This window comes from Mobula hypostoma, chromosome 14 (genome assembly GCF_963921235.1).
Source record: "Mobula hypostoma chromosome 14, sMobHyp1.1, whole genome shotgun sequence".
Taxonomy (NCBI): domain Eukaryota; kingdom Metazoa; phylum Chordata; class Chondrichthyes; order Myliobatiformes; family Myliobatidae; genus Mobula; species Mobula hypostoma.
Window position 1 is genome coordinate 2,250,060 of NC_086110.1, and position 19,480 is coordinate 2,269,539.

A 19,480-nucleotide genomic window follows, 5' to 3' on the forward strand; every position below is an offset into this window, starting at 1 on the left:
TAGTTGCAGTTCTCTTGCAGACTGCAGCGGGTTTTCCTCCAGGATTTCCCTGTATTTTGCTGCATTCATTTTACCCTCTATCTTCACAAGCCTTCCAGGTCCTGCTGCAGTGAAGTCTCCTCACAGCATGATGCAGCCACCATCATTCTTCACAGTAGGGATGGTGTTTTTGATGATATGCAGTGTTTGGCTTCCACCAAACATAGCATTTAGTCTGATGGCCAAAAAGCTCAATTTTGGTTTCATCAGACCATAGAACCTTCTTCCAGCTGACTTCAGAGTCTCCTACATGCCTTCTAGCAAACTCCAGCCGACATTTCATGTGAGTTTTTTTCAACAGTGGCCTTTTCTTTGCCACTCTCCCTTAGAGCTTAGGCTTGTGAAGCAGCCAGGCAACAGTTGTATGCGTAGTCTCTCCCATCTCAGCCACTGAAGCTTGAAACTCCTGAGTTGGCATAGGTCTCTTAGTGGCCTCTCTCACTAGTCATCTTTCTGCACAGTTACTCAGTTTTTGAGGACAGTCTGCTCTACGCAGATATACAGCTCTGCCATATTCCTTCCATTTCTTGATGATTGACCTAACTGTATTCAAAGGGATATTAAGTGACTTGGAAATTTTCTTGTACTGATCTCCTGCCTTGAGCTTTTCAATCGCCTTTTCATGGAGTTCCTTGGAGTGCTCTTTTGTCTTGATGGTGTAGTTTTTGCCAGGATACTGACTCACCAGCAGTTGGACCTTCCAGATGCAGGAGTATTTTTACTACCTTCAATTGAAACCTTGACTGCATACGGTGACTTCCATTTAACTATGTGACTTCTCAAACCAATTGGCTGCACCAGTGATGAATTGGTGTGTCAAATAAAGGGTTGTGAATATTTACACAATAAATTATTTTGTGTTTTATATTTGAAATTAAGTTTGATCACTTTGTTAAGATCTGTTTTCACTTTGACACGAAAGAGACTTTTTCTGTTCATCAGTATATAAAAAAAAGCCAAATTAAATCAACTGAGATCCAAAGTTGTAAAACAATAAAACATGGAAACTTCCAAGGGGGTTGTGTGTGAATACTTTATATGGGCACTGCACATACATGTCTTTCTTGTAGTAATTGTGGTATCTACAAAGTGCTCCATAAGGTCCTTCCAGCCTGCAGCACCAGTCAATGAAGTCAGGGCTGCCTTGACTGAGCTCCGCACTTCTGCCTGTGCTTTATCGCCATCGACTCCCTGACAGTCTCCACTACGAGCATTGGCAAGGACTCCAATTTCACAGGCAGGATCCGGTTTAGTATCACTGGCATATAGGGGATGTCTGTTATTAAGTGGCAGTAGTACATTGCAATATACAAGAATACAAACTGTAAATTATAGAAAATATGTATTTAACTTTTTGAAATACATAAGTAGTGCAAAAAGAGAAAAAAAGATAAAGCAGTCTGCTCATGGGTTCAATGCCCATTCAGAAAACTGACAGCAGAGGAAGAAGCTGTTCCTGAATTACTGATGGTGTGCCTTAAGGCTTCTGTACCTCCTCCCTGATTCAAAAAAAGATTCAAGATTCAAAAAACTTTATTGTCATTCTAACCCTACATCAGCTTTGCAGGGCAGAATGAGACAGCGTTTCTCAGGGGCAGTGCAATCATAACATAATAAACGCAACACTAAATAATAAACATAACAATAAATAGTAAAACACAACGGCCACATGTTAGTTAAAATCAGTTATAAGTGTCCAGTGCAAGTTAAAAGTGTCCAAAGCAGAGTCAGGTGGAGCAGCTATTTCGCAGTCTGACTGCCTGTGGGAGGAAGCTGTTTAGTAGCCTTGTGGTTTTAGTTTTGATGCTCCTGTAACGTTTGCCTGATGGCAGAAGAAAAAACAATTCATGGAGAGGGTGTGAGGGGTCTTTAATGATGTACTGTGTCTTCTGGAGGCATCGACTCTGAAAGAGATCTTGGACAGAAGGTAGGGAGACCCCAATAACCTTCTCTGCTCCCCTAACCACCCTCTGCAAGGCTTTTTTGTCGACAGCACTGCAGCTGGACTACCAGGTTGTGATGCAAAAGGTCAGCACACTCTCAACCACGCCTCTGTAGAATGTAGTTAAGATGTTAGTGGGGAGTGATACTTGTTTAAGCTTCCTCAGAAAGTGCAATTTCTGCTGGGCCCGTTTCACAATCCCAGTGGTGTTCCTGCACCAGGTGAGATTGTCCGAGATCTGCACCCCGAGAAACTTGATGTTTTCCACTCTCTCCACTGTGGAGCCGCTGATGCTGAGGGGTGTGTGCTCATGCTGAGACCGTCTGAAATCGACGATCATCTCCTTGGTTTTGGTGACATTATGCATCACGTTGTTATCCCTGCACCAGCTCTCTAGGTGTTTGACCTCCTCCCTGTACATCATTTCATCATTTTTGCTGATGAGCCCCATCACTGTGGTCTCATCAGCAAATTTACTGATAACAATGAGAAGCGGTACGTCCTGGGTATTGGGTTTCTTAATTAGGATGCTGCCTTTTCGAGGCGTTGCTCCGTGAAGATATCCTGGACACTGGGGAGGCTAATGCCCATGATGGAGCTGAGTTCACAACTTTCTGCAGCTTGTTTTGGTCCTGTGCAGTGACACCACCACCCATCTCCCCCCCCCCCCGCAACCTCTGTACCATGATTCTGCCAGTTAAAATGCTTTCCATGGTACACCTGCAAGAATTTGCAAGTATCTTTGGTGACATACCAAATCTTCTCAAATTCCCTGAATTTGAGCCTGAAAGATGGCCACTGTTATGCCTTCTTTGTAACTGCTTCAATATGTTGGACCCAGGATAGTTCCTCAGAGATGTTGACACCCAGGAGCTTGAAATTGCACAGCCATTCCACTTCTGATCCCTTGATGAGGAATACACCATAAGACATAGGAGCAGAATTAGGCCATTTGGCCCATCAATACTACCCTGCCATTCGATCATGGCTGAATGCTTTTTGTTCCCTCCTCAGCCCCACTCCCTGGCCTTTTTCCCATAACCTTTGATGCCATGTCCAATCAAGAACTTCCGCCTTAAATATATCAAACGACGTGGCCTCTACAACTGCCTGTGGAAACAAATGCTACAATCTTACCACCGTCTGGCTAACAAATTTCTACATTTCTCTGTCTTAAATAGACGCCCCTCTATTCTGAGGCTGTGCCCTCTTGTCCTAGACTCCCCTATCATGGGAAACATCCTTTCCACATCCTACTCTATCTAGTACTTTCAACATTCGGTAGGTTTCAATGAGATCCCCCATTCCACCCCGCATTCTTCTAAATTCCAGTGAGTACAGGCCCAAAACCGCCAAACGCTCCTCATACGTTAATCCCTTCATTCCTGGAAACATCTTCGTGAATCTCCTCTGGACTCTCTCCAATGACAACACATCCCTTTTGAGATATGGGGCCCAAAACTGTTGACAATACTCTAAGTGCGGCCTGACCAGTGTCTTATAAAGGCTCACCATTACCTCCTTACTTTTATATTCTATTCCCCTTGAAATAAAAGCCAACATTCCATTTGCCTTTTTTACCACAGACTCAACAAGTAAATTAACCTTCTGGGAGTCTTGTACAAGGATTCTCAAGTCCCCCTGCATCTCGGATGTTTGAACCTTCTCCTCATTGAGATAATAGCCGACATTATTGTTCCTTTTACCAAAATGACAGAGAGTCCAGTGAGATGGAGGAACTGAGCGAAATACATGTTAGTAGGTAAATTGAAGGGATTGAAGGCAGATAAATCCCCAGGGCCAGATGGTCTGCATCCTAGAGTGCTTAAGGAAGTAGCCCAAGAAATAGTGGACGCATTAGTGATAATTTTTCAAAACTCGTTAGATTCTGGACTAGTTCCTGAAGATTGGAGGGTGGCTAATGTAACCCCACTTTTTAAAAAAGGAAGGAGGGAGAAACCGGGGAATTATAGACCGGTTAGCCTAACGTCGGTGGTGGAGAAACTGCTGGAGTCAGTTATCAAGGATGTGATAACAGCACATTTGGAAAGCGGTGAAATGATCAGACAAAGTCAGCATGGATTTGTGAAAGGAAAATGATGTCTGACGAATCTCATAGAATTTTTTGAGGATGTAACTAGTAGAGTGGATAGGGGAGAACCAGTGGATGTGGTATATTTGGATTTTCAAACGGCTTTTGACAAGGTCCCACACAGGAGATTAGTGTGCAAACTTAAAGCACACGGTATTGGGGGTAAGGTATTGGTGTGGGTGGAGAATTGGTTAGCAGACAGGAAGCAAAGAGTGGGAGTAAACGGGACCTTTTCAAAATGGCAGGCGGTGACTAGTGGGGTACCGCAAGACTCAGTGCTGGGACCCCAGTTGTTTACATTATATATATATATGACTTGGATGAGGGAATTAAATGCAGCATCTCCAAGTTTGCGGATGACACGAAGCTGGGTGGCAGTGTTAGCTGTGAGGAGGATGCTAAGAGGATGCAGGGTGACTTGGATAGGTTGGGTGAGTGGGCAAATTCATGGCAGATGCAATTTAATGTGGATAAATGTGAAGTTATCCACTTTGGTGGCAAAAATAGGAAAACAGATTATTATCTGAATGGTGGCCGATTAGGAAAAGGGGAGGTGCAACGAGACCTGGGTGTCATTATACACCAGTCATTGAAAGTGGGCATGCAGGTACAGCAGGCGGTGAAAAAGGCGAATGGTATGCTGGCATTTATAGCGAGAGGATTCGAGTACAGGAGCAGGGAGGTACTACTGCAGTTGTACAAGGCCTTGGTGAGACCACACCTGGAGTATTGTGTGCAGTTTTGGTCCCCTAATCTGAGGAAAGACATCTTTGCCATAGAGGGAGTACAAAGAAGGTTCACCAAATTGATTCCTGGGATGGCAGGACTTTCATATGAAGAAAGACTGGATGAACTGGGCTTGTACTCGTTGGAATTTAGAAGATTGAGGGGGGATCTGATTGAAACGTATAAGATCCTAAAGGGATTGGACAGGCTAGATGCAGGAAGATTGTTCCCGATGTTGGGGAAGTCCAGAACGAGGGGCCACAGTTTGAGGATAGAGTGGAAGCCTTTTAGGACCGAGATTAGGAAAAACTTCTTCACACAGAGAGTGGTGAATCTGTGGAATTCTCTGCCACAGGAAACTGTTGAGGCCAGTTCATTGGCTATATTTAAGAGGGAGTTAGATATGGCCCTTGTGGCTATGGGGTCAGGGGGTATGGAGGGAAGGCTGGGGCGGGGTTCTGAGTTGGATGATCAGCCATGATCATAATAAATGGCAGTGCAGGCTCGAAGGGCCGAATGGCCTACTCCTGCACCTATTTTCTGTGTTTCTATGTTTCTAACACTGTATTCCATCTGCCACTTTTTTGCCCATTCTTCCAATTTGTCTAAGTCCTGCTACAATCTGCAAACTTTGCCACAAAGCCATCAATTCCATCATTTAAACCAATGACAAACAACGTGAAAAGTAGCGGCCCCAATACTGACCCCCGAGGAACACCACTAGTCACTGGCAGCCAACCAGGAAAGGCCCCCTTTATTCCCTCTCGCTGCCTCCTGCCTGTCAGCCATTCCGCTATCCATGCCAGTATCTGCCCTGTAATGCCAGAGGAATTATCTTGACAGCAGCCGCATGTGTGACACCTTATCAAACACCTTCTGAAGATCTAACTAAATGGCATCCACTGTTTCTCCTTTGTCCACTCTGCTGGTACTTCTTCGAAAAACTCCAGTGTGTTTGTCAGGCAAGGTTTCTCTTTACAGAAACCATGCTAAATTTGACTTACTTTATCATTAGTCTCAAGTACCTCGAAACTTCATCCGTAATAATAGAATGCAACACTTTTCCAACTACTGAGGTTAAGCTAGCTGGCCTATAATTTCCTTTCTTTTGCCTTCCTCAATTCGAGTGGTGTGACATTTGCAATCTTCCATTCCTCCAGGACCATGCCAGTATCAAGTGATATACATGACATCATTGATCATGACCAATGCATCCGTTATCTCTTCAGCAACCTCTCTCAGGACTCTGGGATGTAGTCCATTTGGTCCAGATGATTTATCCACCTTAAGAATTTCCTGCTTGCCTAGCACTTTTTCCTTTGGAATAGCAATGGCACTCACTCCTGCTCCCTGACACTCACAGAGAACTGGCACACTGCTAGTGTCTTCCACAGTGGAGACAAATGCAAAGTAACCATTAAGTTCATCTGCCATTTCTTTGTCCTCCATTACTACCTCACCAGTATCATTTTCCAGTAGTCCAATATCAACTCCCACCTCCCTTTTACTCTTTATATAACTAAAAAAAAAACCTTTTGGTATGTTACTTTATATTATTGGCTAGTCTGCCCTCATATTTCATCTTTTCCCTTCTGATAGCTTTTTTAGTTACCTTTTGTTGGATTTTAATATCTTCCCAATCACCTAATTTCACATAATATTCCAACTCCTGTACTCTTTTACTCTCTCTTTATAACTCTATATACTTGTGACAGCACTTTCGAGGAATTAAGGCTTTGTATTCCCAGACCACTCTGTTCCACTGCACTCCTCAGTGCCCAGTTACTCACCCTCTAAGTCCTACCCTGGTTGGTCCTACCAAAGTGCAACACATTGCACTTGTCTACATTCAATTCCATCTGCCATGTTTCAGCCGAATTTCCCAGCTGATCCAGATCCCACTTCAAGCTTTGACAGTCTTCCTTGCAGTCCACTAGACCACCCCCCCCCCAATCTTGGTGTCATCCGCAAATTAGCTAATCTAGTTCACCACATTATCATCCAGATCATTGATGATAATATAGCCAGCACCGAAATCTGTGGCATATCACGAGTCACAGCCTTCCCAGTTAGAGGCAATCATTTACTCTGGCGTCTATCGTGAAGCCAGTGTCTAATCTAATTTACTACCTCATATTGAATGCCAAGACCGAACATTTTTGACCAACCTCCAATGCAAGAACATATCTTCTGCACGGGACCAAAAGAAGATGCAGAGGATTGTAAATTTAGTTGGCTCTATGTTGGGTACTAGGCTACAAAGTACCCAGGTCATCTTCAAGGAGCGGTGTCTCAGAAGGGCAGCATCTATTATTAAGGACCTTCAGCACCCAGGGCATGCCCTTTTCTCACTGCTACCATCAGGGAGTAGATACAGAAGCCTGAAGGCACACACTCAGCGATTCAGGAACAGCTTCTTCCCCTGCGTAGTTCCCTGTGTCCTGCACCTTGGGTGTAACTAACTTACTCTATGTATATCCTGTCAATCAAACACACAACCTCCCAAATAACCTGGAGTTCATTCAGCTCCAGCTCCACTTCCCTCACATCATCTGTGAGAAGTTGCAGCTCAATGTGCAGAAACATAGAAAACCTACGGAATACAGGCCTTTCAGCAACAACGCTGTGCCCAACATGTACTTACTTTACCAAGGGTTACCCGTAGCCCTAACTTTTTCTAAGCTCCATGTACCTATCCAGGAGTCTCTTAAAAGACCCTATAGTACCCACCTCCACCACCATCGACGGCAGTCCGTTCCATGTACTCACCGCTCTGCATAAAAAACCTACCCCTGTTATCTCCTCTGTATCTACCACCAAACACCTTAAAACTGTGTCCTCTCATGTTAGCCATTTCAGCCCTAGGAAAAAGCCTCTGACTATCCACACAATCAATGTCTCTCATTATCTGATACACCTCTATCAGGTCACCTCTCATCCTCCGTCGCTCCAAGGAGAAAAGGCCGAGTTCATTTAACCTATTCTTGTAAGGCAAGCTCCCCAATCCAGGCAACATCCTTGTAAATCTCCCCTGCACCCTTTCGTAAATTTCCACATCCTTCCTGTAGTGAGGCGACCAGAACTGAGCACAGTACTCCAAGTGGGGTCTGACCAGGGTCCTATATAGCTGTAACATTACCTCTCGGCTTTTGAACTCATTCCCACAGCTGATAAGGCCAATGCACCGTATGCCTTCTTAACCACACAGTCAACCTGCACAGCAGCTTTGAGTGTCCTATGGACTCGGTCCCCAAGATCCCTCTGATCCTCCACACTGCCAAGAGTCCTACCATTAATACTATATCCTGCCATCATATTTGACCTACCAAAATGAACCACCCCGCAATTATCTGGGTTGAACTCCATCTGCCACTTCTCAGCCTTGTTTTGCACCCTATCGATGTCACACTGTAACCTCTGATAGTCCTCCACATCATCCACAACACCTCCAACCTTTGTGTCATCAGCAAATTTGCTAACCCATCCAGGTCATTTATAAAAATCATGAAGAGAAGAGGTCCCAGAAGAGATCCCTGAGGCACACCACTGGTCACCAGCCTCCATGCAGAATATGACCCATCTGCAACCACTCTTTGTCTCTGTGGGCAAGCCAATTTTGGATCCACAAAGCAAGGTAGCCTTGGATCCCATGCCTCCTTACTTTCTCAAAAGCCTTGCATGGGGTACCTTATCAAATGTCTTGCTGAAATCTACTGCTCTACCTTCAGCAACGTGTTTAGTCACATCCTCAAAAAGTTCAATCAGGCTTGTAAGCCATGACCTGCCTTTGACAAAACCATGCTGACTATTCCTAATCATACTAGGCCTCTCCAAATGTTGCTAAATCCTGCCTCTCAGGATCTTCTCCATCAACTTACCAACCACTGAAGTAAGATTCACTGGTCTATAATTTCTTGGGCTATCTCCACTCCTTTTCTTGAATAAGGGAACAACATCCGCAACCCTCCAATCTTCCGGAATCTCTCCCGTCCCCATTGATGATGGAAAGATCATTGCCAGAGGCTCAGCAATCTCGTCCCTCATGTCCCACAGTAGCCTGGGGTACATCTCATCCGGTCCCGATGACCACTGCAACTTGATGCTTACCAAAAGCTCCAGCACATCCTCGTTCTTAATGTCTATATGCTCAAGCTTTTCAGTCTGCTGTAAGTCATCCCTACAATTGCCAAGGTCTTTTTCCATAGTGAATACTGAAGCAAAATATTCATTAAATACCTCTGCTATCTCCTCCGGTTCCATACACACTTTTCCACTGTCACACTTGATTGATCCTATTCTCTCATGTCTTCTCCTCCTGCTCTTCACATACTTGTAGAATGCCTTGGGGTTTTCCTTAATCCTGCTTGCCAAGGCCTTCTCATGGCCCCTTCTGGCTCTCCTAATTTCATTCTTAAGCTCCTTCCTGCTAGCCTTATAATTTTCTAGATATCTATCATAACCTAGTTTTGTTGAACTTTTTGTAAGCTTTTCTTTTCTTCTTGACTGGATTTTCAACAGCATTTATATACCATGGTTCCTGTACCCTACCATCCTCTCCCTGTCTCATTGGAACGTACCTATGCAGAACACCACGCAAATACCCCCTGAACATTTGGCACATGTCTGCCGTACATTTCCCTGAGAACATCAGTTCCCAATTTATGCTTCCAAGTTCCTGCCTGATAGCTTCATATTTCTGCTTACTCCAATTAAACACTTTCCTAACTCATCTGTTCCCATCCCTCTCCAATGCTATGGTAAAGGAGATAGAATTATGATCACTATCTCCAAAATGCTCTCCCACTGACAGACCCGACAACTAACCAGGTTCATTTCCCAATACCATATCAAAAACAGCCTCTCCTCTTATAGGCTTATCTACATATTGTGTCAGGAAACCTTCCTGAACAGACCTAACAAACTCCAACCCATCTAAACCCCTTGCTCTAGGGTAGTGGTCGCCAACCAGTCGACCTTTGAGACTTTCCCAGTAGATCCGGGAAAAAAATGAAAAATAAATACACAAATACATTATGCCTGATAAATGCAAAAGCAAATTTTACCCCGAGAGCACATATGTGAGTCGTTTTTAACCCACACTTAGTTGCTTTCCCTGGTTATTGTGTTTCTCTTTTTCCACTGCCCAGCGTCATATGTCATATGTGTGCTGATAACATGTGACTATTGCCGCTGTCTGTCAAATTTCCATGGAACGTGGGAGAGCTTCGTTCATCTTAAACATAAACGAACAAATGGGCAAACTGTCCAATGGTGAAAGAAAGCAACACGTGTGGGTAAAAATAACTCACTTACGCATTCATGGCTTAACTAAAATTTGATCAACTTTAAATTGGTTTTGACTCTGTTATGCTGCTATTTATATTACGTCAGTTATGCAAAAGTTTGATGAGTTGTACTGCTCTTTCTTTCCAATTTTTTGCCTTTGATAGTGTGAATTCATGTTTAGCATTTCGGATAGTGTGCTAATAATTAGCATTAATTTTAGTTTTTACTGAGAAGTTAGTACCTCTCTCTCTCTCGATTTAGCTGTTGTATTTTTTTCAGCGCAGCGTGTGCTGCATCAAAGTGACCAGTTAGATTAGATGAGAGTACAGACTGTTGCGAACATCAATATACGGCACTCGCTGGTGATATCCTGCAAGGTAGCTGGATAGCATGGCGGAGGCTCCATGAAAGAAGGTGAAAATGTAGAAATTCCATCCAGAATGGGAAGAGGAATTTCTATCGTTTTTCACAAAACATGCTGCTCAAAATAAGGCTACTATTGAAGCATCATTTCGTGTCAGTCATCTTTCGGCCAAACACAAGAAGCCTTTTACAGATGGCGATTTTATTCAAGGGAGCAATGGCCATTACCGCACAGACTGTTTTTAATGACTTTAAAAACAGAAACGACATCGAAATCGCAATACGTAATATACCGTTTGGCCCTGCAACAGTGACAAGGAGGGTAGAGTCACTGTCAGAGGACGTGGATCGACAAGTGTTAAAAGACTTGTCATTCTGTGAATATTTTTCACCACAATTCGATGAATCCCTGGATGTAATGCAAACAGCTCAGCTTGGTGTATTTGTCAGAATGGCTTTCCAGGATTTTACAACAAAGGAGGACTTCCTCATTCTTTTGCAATTAAAGGAGAGAGCAAGAGGTGAGGATATTTACAATGAGTTTAAAAAATATTTCCGTGAAAATGACATCCCCATTCACAAACTGGTGGCATTTACTACTGATGGGGCCCCAGCAATGCGCAGTGTGCGCGTTGGTTTTATAGCACTGTGCCGTAATGACCCTGATTTTCCCAGCTTCCTAGATTATCACTGTGTGATTCATCAGCAGGCCTTGGCTGGGAAGGTCGTGGACTTTTCTCATGTAATGACACTGGTGGTCAAACTGATTAACTTGATTCGAGCAAAAGCGCTTCAGCACTGCTTATTCAAGGCATTATTGGATGAGCTCGATGCCGCTTACGGAGACATAATTCTTCATGCTGATGTTCGGTGGTGGAGTCACGGCAAAGGGCTGCAACGATTTGTTGACTTGCTGCCTGAGATGAAGACTTTTCTGTCGACAAGAAACGAGGAGCACGAGGAGCTGTCAGATGATGCGTGGCTACTGGATTTAGGGTTTCTGACAGACCTAACAGCTAAATTAAACGCACTTAACAACGAGCTCATGGGGAAAGACCGACACCTAACCCACATGACAAGCGCAGTAAATGTGTTTAAGGCCAAGCTCGGTTTTTGGATTTCAAATTTAAAGAAAGGGAGGCTGACACACTTTCCCAACTTGGAGAAAATGTTACAGGCCATCAAGGAAACAAATGCTTTTCACCTTGAGCAGTGCTGTGCTTACCTAGACAAACTGGCATTTAGGGGAGTTAAACATCATGAAAGATATTGCTGCATTTATTTCAAACCCATTTCTGCCCATCGATATAGAATAGATAGCAGCCAAATTCCAGCAAGTATCTAGTGTACCAAGTGATATTGAAATGGAAATAATTGATTTGCAAAATGACGAGCTTAAAGCAAGATCAAGGGACGGTGACTTCTGGGGGCTTGTCAGCAGGGAGAAGTTTCCTCATCTCACCACATGTGCACTAAAAGTCAGTTTAGGGTCAACTTATCTGTGTGAAATTGCATTTGCACAGATGAAAATAATTAAATCTAAGTACAGGAGCTGTCTTACTGACAGTCACCAGACAGACTATCTCAAACTGGCTGTCTGTAGTTATGAGCCAAATTTCAGGGAACTAGCAGAAAGTATTCAGCCCCAGTCATCACACTGAGTGCAATAGTCAATTTTTATTCATTTATTTTTCGTGTTGAAATAAAATTAAATAATGAAACATAGAATTAAAGGTATGAACTATTGTAATAATCTTAAAGAAAGACAGCTATGGCCTGTTTGATATGCTAGTTACAGTGTTTTCTTGGTTGAATTAATTTGAGAGTTTGACAAAAGCATTTTATGTCATTCAAATACAATTAGCCTGAATAAAAGGCCTCAAGTTGGAAGTACAATCTGAGCTGGTTTTTTCTCTAAATGATTTAGTAGGTCAATCTTGCCTTTCACTAAGGCTGAGGCAGGGGATCTTGGGCTTAAAAAGGTTGGCGACCACTACTCTAGGGAGATGCGATTCAATAATGGGGAAATTAAAATGTTCCACAACGACAACCCTGTTATTATTGCACCTTTCCAGAATTTGTCTCCCATCTGCTCCTTGATGTCCCTGTTACTATTGGGTGGTCTATAAAAAACACCCAGTAGAGTTATTGACCCCTTCCTGTTTCTAACTTCCACCCACAGAAACTCCGTAGACAATCCCTCCATGACTTCCTCCTTTTCTGCAGCTGTGACACTATCTGTGATCAGCAATGCCACGCCCTCACCTCTTTTGCCTCCCTCCCTGTCCTTTCTGAAACTTCTAAAGGTTGGCACTCGGTAACCATTCCTGCCCCTGAGCCATCCAAGTCTCTGTAATGCCCACAACATCATAGCTCCAAGTACTGATCCATGCTCTAAGCTCACCCATTTTGTTCATGATACTCCATGCATTAAAATACACATCTCAAACCATCAGTCTGAGTGTATCTCTTCTCTATCACCTGCCTATCCTCCCTCTCACACTGTCTCCAAGCTTTCTCAATTTGTAAGCAACTGCCCCTTCCGCTGTCTCTTCAGTGTCGTTCCCACTCCCCAGCATTTCTAGTTTAAACTCTCCCTAATAGCCTTCGCAAACTTCCCTACCATGATATTGGTCCCCCTCGGATTCAAATGCAACTGTCCTTTTTGTACAGGTCACGCCTGCCCCAAAAGAGAAATCTGAATTCCTGCCCCCTGCACGTCTTGCATGTGTAGTCATCAAGGACACTGGAGTTCTCCCAATCTTCCCACTATCTTGCCTGGCATCCTCACTGCTCTAACTATGCAATAAAAAAAATAAACACCCAAAGTCTACACACAGCCTCCGCTTCTCCCCTCCAACCCCCAGAGTCAAAGCCTCAATCTCGCCACTCTAACACTGGCCCACTCACACAATGGCTGCTCCAATGAAACCTAGCTTCTTCTTAATAGCCCTTGTTAAGTGCCCGCAATCTTAGGCTTGCAGAACGTCCTGACTGCTCCCACTTGCTTTTTCAAATCATTCTCCCACAACTTCTGAAAGGGGGCCATAATGAAAGCTTTCCAAACTTTAAACAGCTGTCAGTCTGGACTAATGGATCACAGATTCCTTTTAACCACACCGCTCCACACACTTACAACACTGTAACATATGACTTGTACAAAAGGGATGGGTTATACATGAAGGTATAGAATCGGTGTCGATAGAGCTAAGAAACTGCAAGGGAAAAAAGATTCTAATGGAGATTATATAGAGGTCTCTGAACTGTAGCAACAAGGCGGGCTACAAATTACAAAGTGAGATAGAAAATACATGTCAAAAGGGCAATGTTATGATAGTCACGAGGGATTTCAATACAAGATCATAAGTCCATAAGCTATAGGGGCAGAATTAACACACATCAAAGTTGCTGGTGAACGCAGCAGGCCAGGCAGCATCTCTAGGAAAAGGTACAGTCGAAGTTTCGGGCCGAGACCCTTCGTCAGGACTAACTGAAGGAAGAGTTAGTGAGAGATTTGTAAGTGGGAGCGGGAGGGGGAGATCCAAAATGATAGGAGAAGACAGCGGGGGGGAGGGATGGAGCCAAGAGCTGGACAGGTGATTGGCAAAAGGGATATGAGAGGATCATGGGACAGGAGGTCCGGGGAGAAAGACAGATGGGGGGGAAAAAAAAGAGGATGGGCAAGGGGTATAGTCAGAGGGACAGAGGGATCTTTATGCCCTCGTTGTCCACGGGAATGGTACCGGAGGATTGAAGGGAGGCGAATGTTGTCCCCTTGTTCAAAAAAGGTAGTAGGGATAGTCCGAATAATTATAGACCAGTGAGCCTTACGTCTATGGTGGGAAAGTTGTTGGAAAAGATTCTTAGAGATAGGATCTCTGGGCATTTAGGGAATCATGGCTTTGTGAAGGGCAGATCGTGTCTAACAAGCCTGATAGAGTTCTTTGAGGAGGTGACCAGGCATATAGATGAGGGCAGTGCAGTGGATGTGATCTATATGGATTTTAGTAAGGCATTTGACAAGGTGCCACACGGTAGGCTTATTCAGAAATTCAGAAGGCATGGGATACAGGGAGGTTTGGCCAGGTGGATTCAGAATTGGCTTGCCTGCAGAAGGCAGAGGGTGGTGGTGGAGGGAGTACATTCAGGTTGGAGGATTGTGACTAGTGGTGTCCTACAAGGATCAGTTCTGGGACCTCTACTTTTCGTGATTTTTGTTAACGACCTGGATGTGGGGGTAGAAGGGTGGGTTGGCAAGTTTGCAGACGACACAAAGGTTGGTGTGTTGTAGATAGTGTAGAGGATTGTCGAAGATTGCAGAGAGACATTGATAGGATGCAGAAGTGGGCTGAGAAGTGGCAGATGGAGTTCAACCTGGAGAAGTGTGAAGTGGTACACTTTGGAAGGACAAACTCCAAGGCAGAGTACAAAGTAAATGGCAGGATACTTGGTAGTGTGGAGGAGCAGAGGGATCTCGGGGTACATGTCCACAGATCCCTGAAAGTTGCCTCACAGGTAGATAGGGTAGTTAAGAAAGCTTATGGGGTGTTAACTTTCATAAGTCAAGGGATAGAGTTTAAGAGTCGCGATGTAATGATGCAGCTCTATAAAACTCTGGTTAGGCCACACTTCAAGTACTGTGTCCAGTTCTGGTCGCCTCACTATAGGAAGGATGTGGAAGCATTGGAAACGGTACAGAGGAGATTTACCAGGATGCTGCCTGGTTTAGAGAGTATGGATTATGATCAGAGATTAAGGGAGCTAGGGCTTTACTCTTTGGAGAGGAGGATGAGAGGAGACATGATGGAGGTGTACAAGATAATAAGAGGAATAGATAGAGTGGATAGCCAGCGCCTCTTCCCCAGGGCACCACTGCTCAATACAAGAGGACATGGCTTTAAAGTAAGGGGTGGGAAGTTCACGGGGGATATTAGAGGAAGGTTTTTTACTCAGAGAGTGGTTGGTACATGGAATGCACTGCCTGAGTCAATGGTGGAGGCAGATACACTGGTGAAGTTTAAGAGACTAATAGACAGGTATATGGAGGAATTTAAGGCGGGGGCTTATATGGGAGGCAGGGATTGAGGGTCGGCACAACATTGTGGGCTGAAGGGCCTGTACTGCGCTGTACTATTCTATGTTCTATGTTCCATCTTTCCCTCCCCCCGCCGCCCGCTTTCCGCAAGGATCGCTCCCTTCGTGACTCACTTGTCCATTCGCACCCCCCATCCCTCCCCACTGATCTCCCTCCCGGCACTTATCCTTGTAAGCGGAACAAGTGCTACACATGCCCTTACACTTCCTCCCTTACCACCGTTCAGGGCCCCGAACAGTCCTTCCAGGTGAGGCGACACTTCACCTGTGAGTCGGCTGGGGTGATATTCTGCGTCTGGTGCCCCTGATGTGGCCTTCTATATATTGACGAGACCCAACGCAGACCGGGAGACCGCTTTGCTGAACACCTACGCTCTGTCCGCCAGAGAAAGCAGGATCTCCCAGCGGCCACAAATTTTAATTCCACATCCCATTCCCATTCTGACATGTCTATCCACGGCCTCCTCTACTGTAAAGATGAAGCCACACTCAGGTTGGAGGAACAACACCTTATATTCCGTCTGGGTAGCCTCCAACCTGATGGCATGAACATCGACTTCTCCAACTTCCACTAATGCACCACCTCCCCCTCGTACCCCATCCCTTATTTATTTTTATACACACATTCTTTCTCTCTCTCCTTTTTCTCCCTCTGTCCCTCTGACTATACCCCTTGCTCATCCTCTGGGTTCACTCCCCCCTTGTCTTTCTCCCCAGACCTCCTGGCCCATGATCCTCTCATATCCCCTTTGCCAATCACCTGTCCAGCTCTTGGCTCCATCCCTCCCCCTCCTGTCTTCTCCTATCATTTTGGATCTCCCCCTCCCCCTCCCACTTTCAAATCTCTTACTCACTCTTCCTTCAGTTAGTCCTGACGAAGGGTCTCGGCCTGAAACGTCGACTGTACCTCTTCCTAGAGATGCTGCCTGGCCTGCTGCGGTCACCAGCAACTTTGATGTGTGTTACTTGAATTTCCAGCATCTGCAGAATTCCTGTTGTAGGGGCAGAATTAGGCCATTTGGCCCATCGAGTCTGCTCCACCATTTCATCATGGCTGATCCACTTTTCCTCTCAGCCCCAATCTCCTGACTGCCTCTCGTATCCCTTCATGCCATGACCAATCAAGAATCTATCAACCTCTGCCTTAAGTATACATAAAGAATTGGCCTCTACAGCTGCCTGTGGCAAAGAATGCCACAGATTCTCCACTCTCTAGCCAAATTCATCTCATTGCCATTCTAAACGAATGCCCCTCCATACTGATACTGTGTTCTCTGGTCTTAGCTGTTCCCACCAAAGGACACGTCCTCTCCATATCCACTCTATGAAGGCCTTTTACCCCTCACACCCCTCATTCTTCTGAATTCCAGCAAATACAGGCCCAGAGCCATCAAACGGACTATATATGACAAGCAGTTTAGTCCTGGGATCATTTTTGTGAACCTCCTTAGAACCCTTTCCAGTGTCGCCATATCCTTTCTAAGATGAGGGGCTCAAAACTGCTAACAATACTCTCTGTGGGCTCATCAGTGCTTCACAAAGTCTCAACATTACATTGTTGCTTTTATATTCCAGTCCTCTTGAAATGAATGCTAACATCGCTTTGCCTTCCTCACTACACTCAACCTGTAAACTAACATGGGAATCCTGCACAAGGACTCCCAAATCCCTTTGTGCCTCAGATTTTTGTACTTTCTCTCAGCTCTTTCATTTCTTCTGCTATGTTGCATGAGCATACACTTCCCAACAATGTATTCCATCAGCCACTTCTTTGCCCATTCTCCTAATATGTCTAAATCCTTCTGTACCCTCTCTATTTGCTCAAATGACCTACTCTTCCACCAGTCTTCATATCATAGAAACACAGAACATAGAAAAACTACAGCACAATACAGGCCCTTTGGCCCACAATGCTGTGCCGAAAATGTACTTACATTAGAAATTACCTAGGGTTACCCATAGCCCTCTATTTTTCTAAGATCCATGTACCTATCCAGGAGTCTCTAAAAAGACCCTATCGTATCCGCCTCCACCAGTGATAGCAGCCCATTCCACCCACTCACCAATCTCTGCATAAAAAACTTACCCCTGATATCTCCTCTGTACCTGCCTCCAAGCACCTTAAATCTATGCCCTCTCTTGATAGCCATTTCAGCCCTGGGGAAAAAACCTCTGTCTCTCCACATGATCAATGCTCCTCATCATCTTACAATCTCTATCAGGTCACCTCTCATCCTCCGTCGCTCCAAGGAAAAAAAGCCAAGTTCACTCAACCTATTCTCATAAGGTATGCTCCCCAATTCAGGCAACATCCTTGTAAATCTCCTCTGCACCCTTTCTATAGTTTCCACATTCTTCCTGTAGTCCGGTGACCAGAACTGAGCACAGTACTCCAAGTGGGGTCTGACCAGGGTCCTATATAGCTGTAACATTACCTCTCAGCTCTTAAACTCAGTCCCATGATTGATGAAGGCCAATACACTGTATGCCTTCTTAACCACAGAGTCAACCTGCACAGCAGCTTTGAGTGTCCTATGGACTCGGATCCCAAGATCCCTCTGATCCTCCACACTGCCAAGAGTCTTACCATTAATACTATATTCTGCTATCATATTTGACCTACCAAAATGAACCACCTCACACTTATCTGGGTTGAACTCCATCTGCCACTTCTCAGCCCAGTTTTGCATCCTATCAATGTCCCGCTGTAAATTCTGACACCCTTCCACACTGTCCACAACACCCCCAACATTTGTGTCATCAGCATATTTACTAACCCATCACGAAATCACGAAGACAAGGGGTCCCAGAAAAGATCCCTGAGGCAATAAGCCTTGCATGGGATACCTTATCAAATACCTTGCTGAAATCCATAAACACCATCTACTGCTCTACCTTCATCAACGTGTTCAGTCACATCCTCAAAAAATCAATCAGGCTCGTAAGGCACGACCATCCTTTGACAAAGCCACACTGACTATTCCTAATCATATATGCCTCTCCAAATGTTGATTAGTCCTGTCTCTCTGGGTCTTTTCATCAACCTACCGGCCGCTGAAGTCAGACTCAACTGGTCTATAATTTCCTGGGCTGTCTCTACTCCCTTTCTTGAAAAAGGGAACCACATTTGCAACCCTTCTATCCTCCTGAACCTCCCCCGTCCCCACTGATGATGCAAAGATCATCGCCAGAGGCTCAGCAATCTCCTCAACCGCCTCCCACAGTAGCCTGGGCTACATCTCATCCGGTCCCGGAGACTCATCCAACTAGATGCTTTCCAAAAACTCCAGCACATCCTCTTTCTTAATGTCTATATGCTCAAGTTTTTCAGTCCACTGTAAGTCATCCTTATAAGCACCAAAATCCTTTTCCATAGTGAATACTGAAGTAAAGTATTCATTAAGTACCTCAGCTATCTCCTCCGGTTCCAAACATACTTTTCCACTGTCACACTTGATAGGTCCTATTCTCTCACATCTTATCTTCTTGCTCTTCACATACTTGTAGAATGTCTTGGGGTTTTCCTTAATCCTGCTTGCCAAGAGCCTCTTGTAGCTCTTTTAATTTCATTCTCACGCTCCTTCCTGTTAGCCTTATAATCTTCTAGATCTCTGTCATTAACTAGTTTTTTGAACCTTCCGTAAGCTTTTCTTTTCATCATGGTTAGATTTTCAACAGTCTTTCTATACCACAGTTCCTGTACCCTACCATCCTTTCCCTGTCTAATTACCTATGCAGAACATCACGCAAATATCCCCTGAATATTTGCCACATTCCTGCTGTACATTTCCCTGAGAACATCGGTTCCCAATTTATGCCTCCAAGTTCCTGCCTGATAGCATTATATTTTCCCTTATTCCAATTACACGCTTTCCTAACTCCCCTGTTCCTATCCCGCTCCAATGCTATGGTAAAGGAGATAGAATTGCGATTACTAT

The 19,480-nt window shown here is 44.6% G+C and overlaps 1 protein-coding gene across 2 annotated transcripts in view; it reads right to left on the reverse strand.

Moving 5' to 3' along the window:
- The window catches only part of ccdc102a (coiled-coil domain containing 102A), a 199,565-nt gene that overhangs the window by 82,807 nt on the left and 97,278 nt on the right, over positions 1-19,480 (reverse strand). The gene's annotated exons all lie outside the window — the stretch shown is intronic.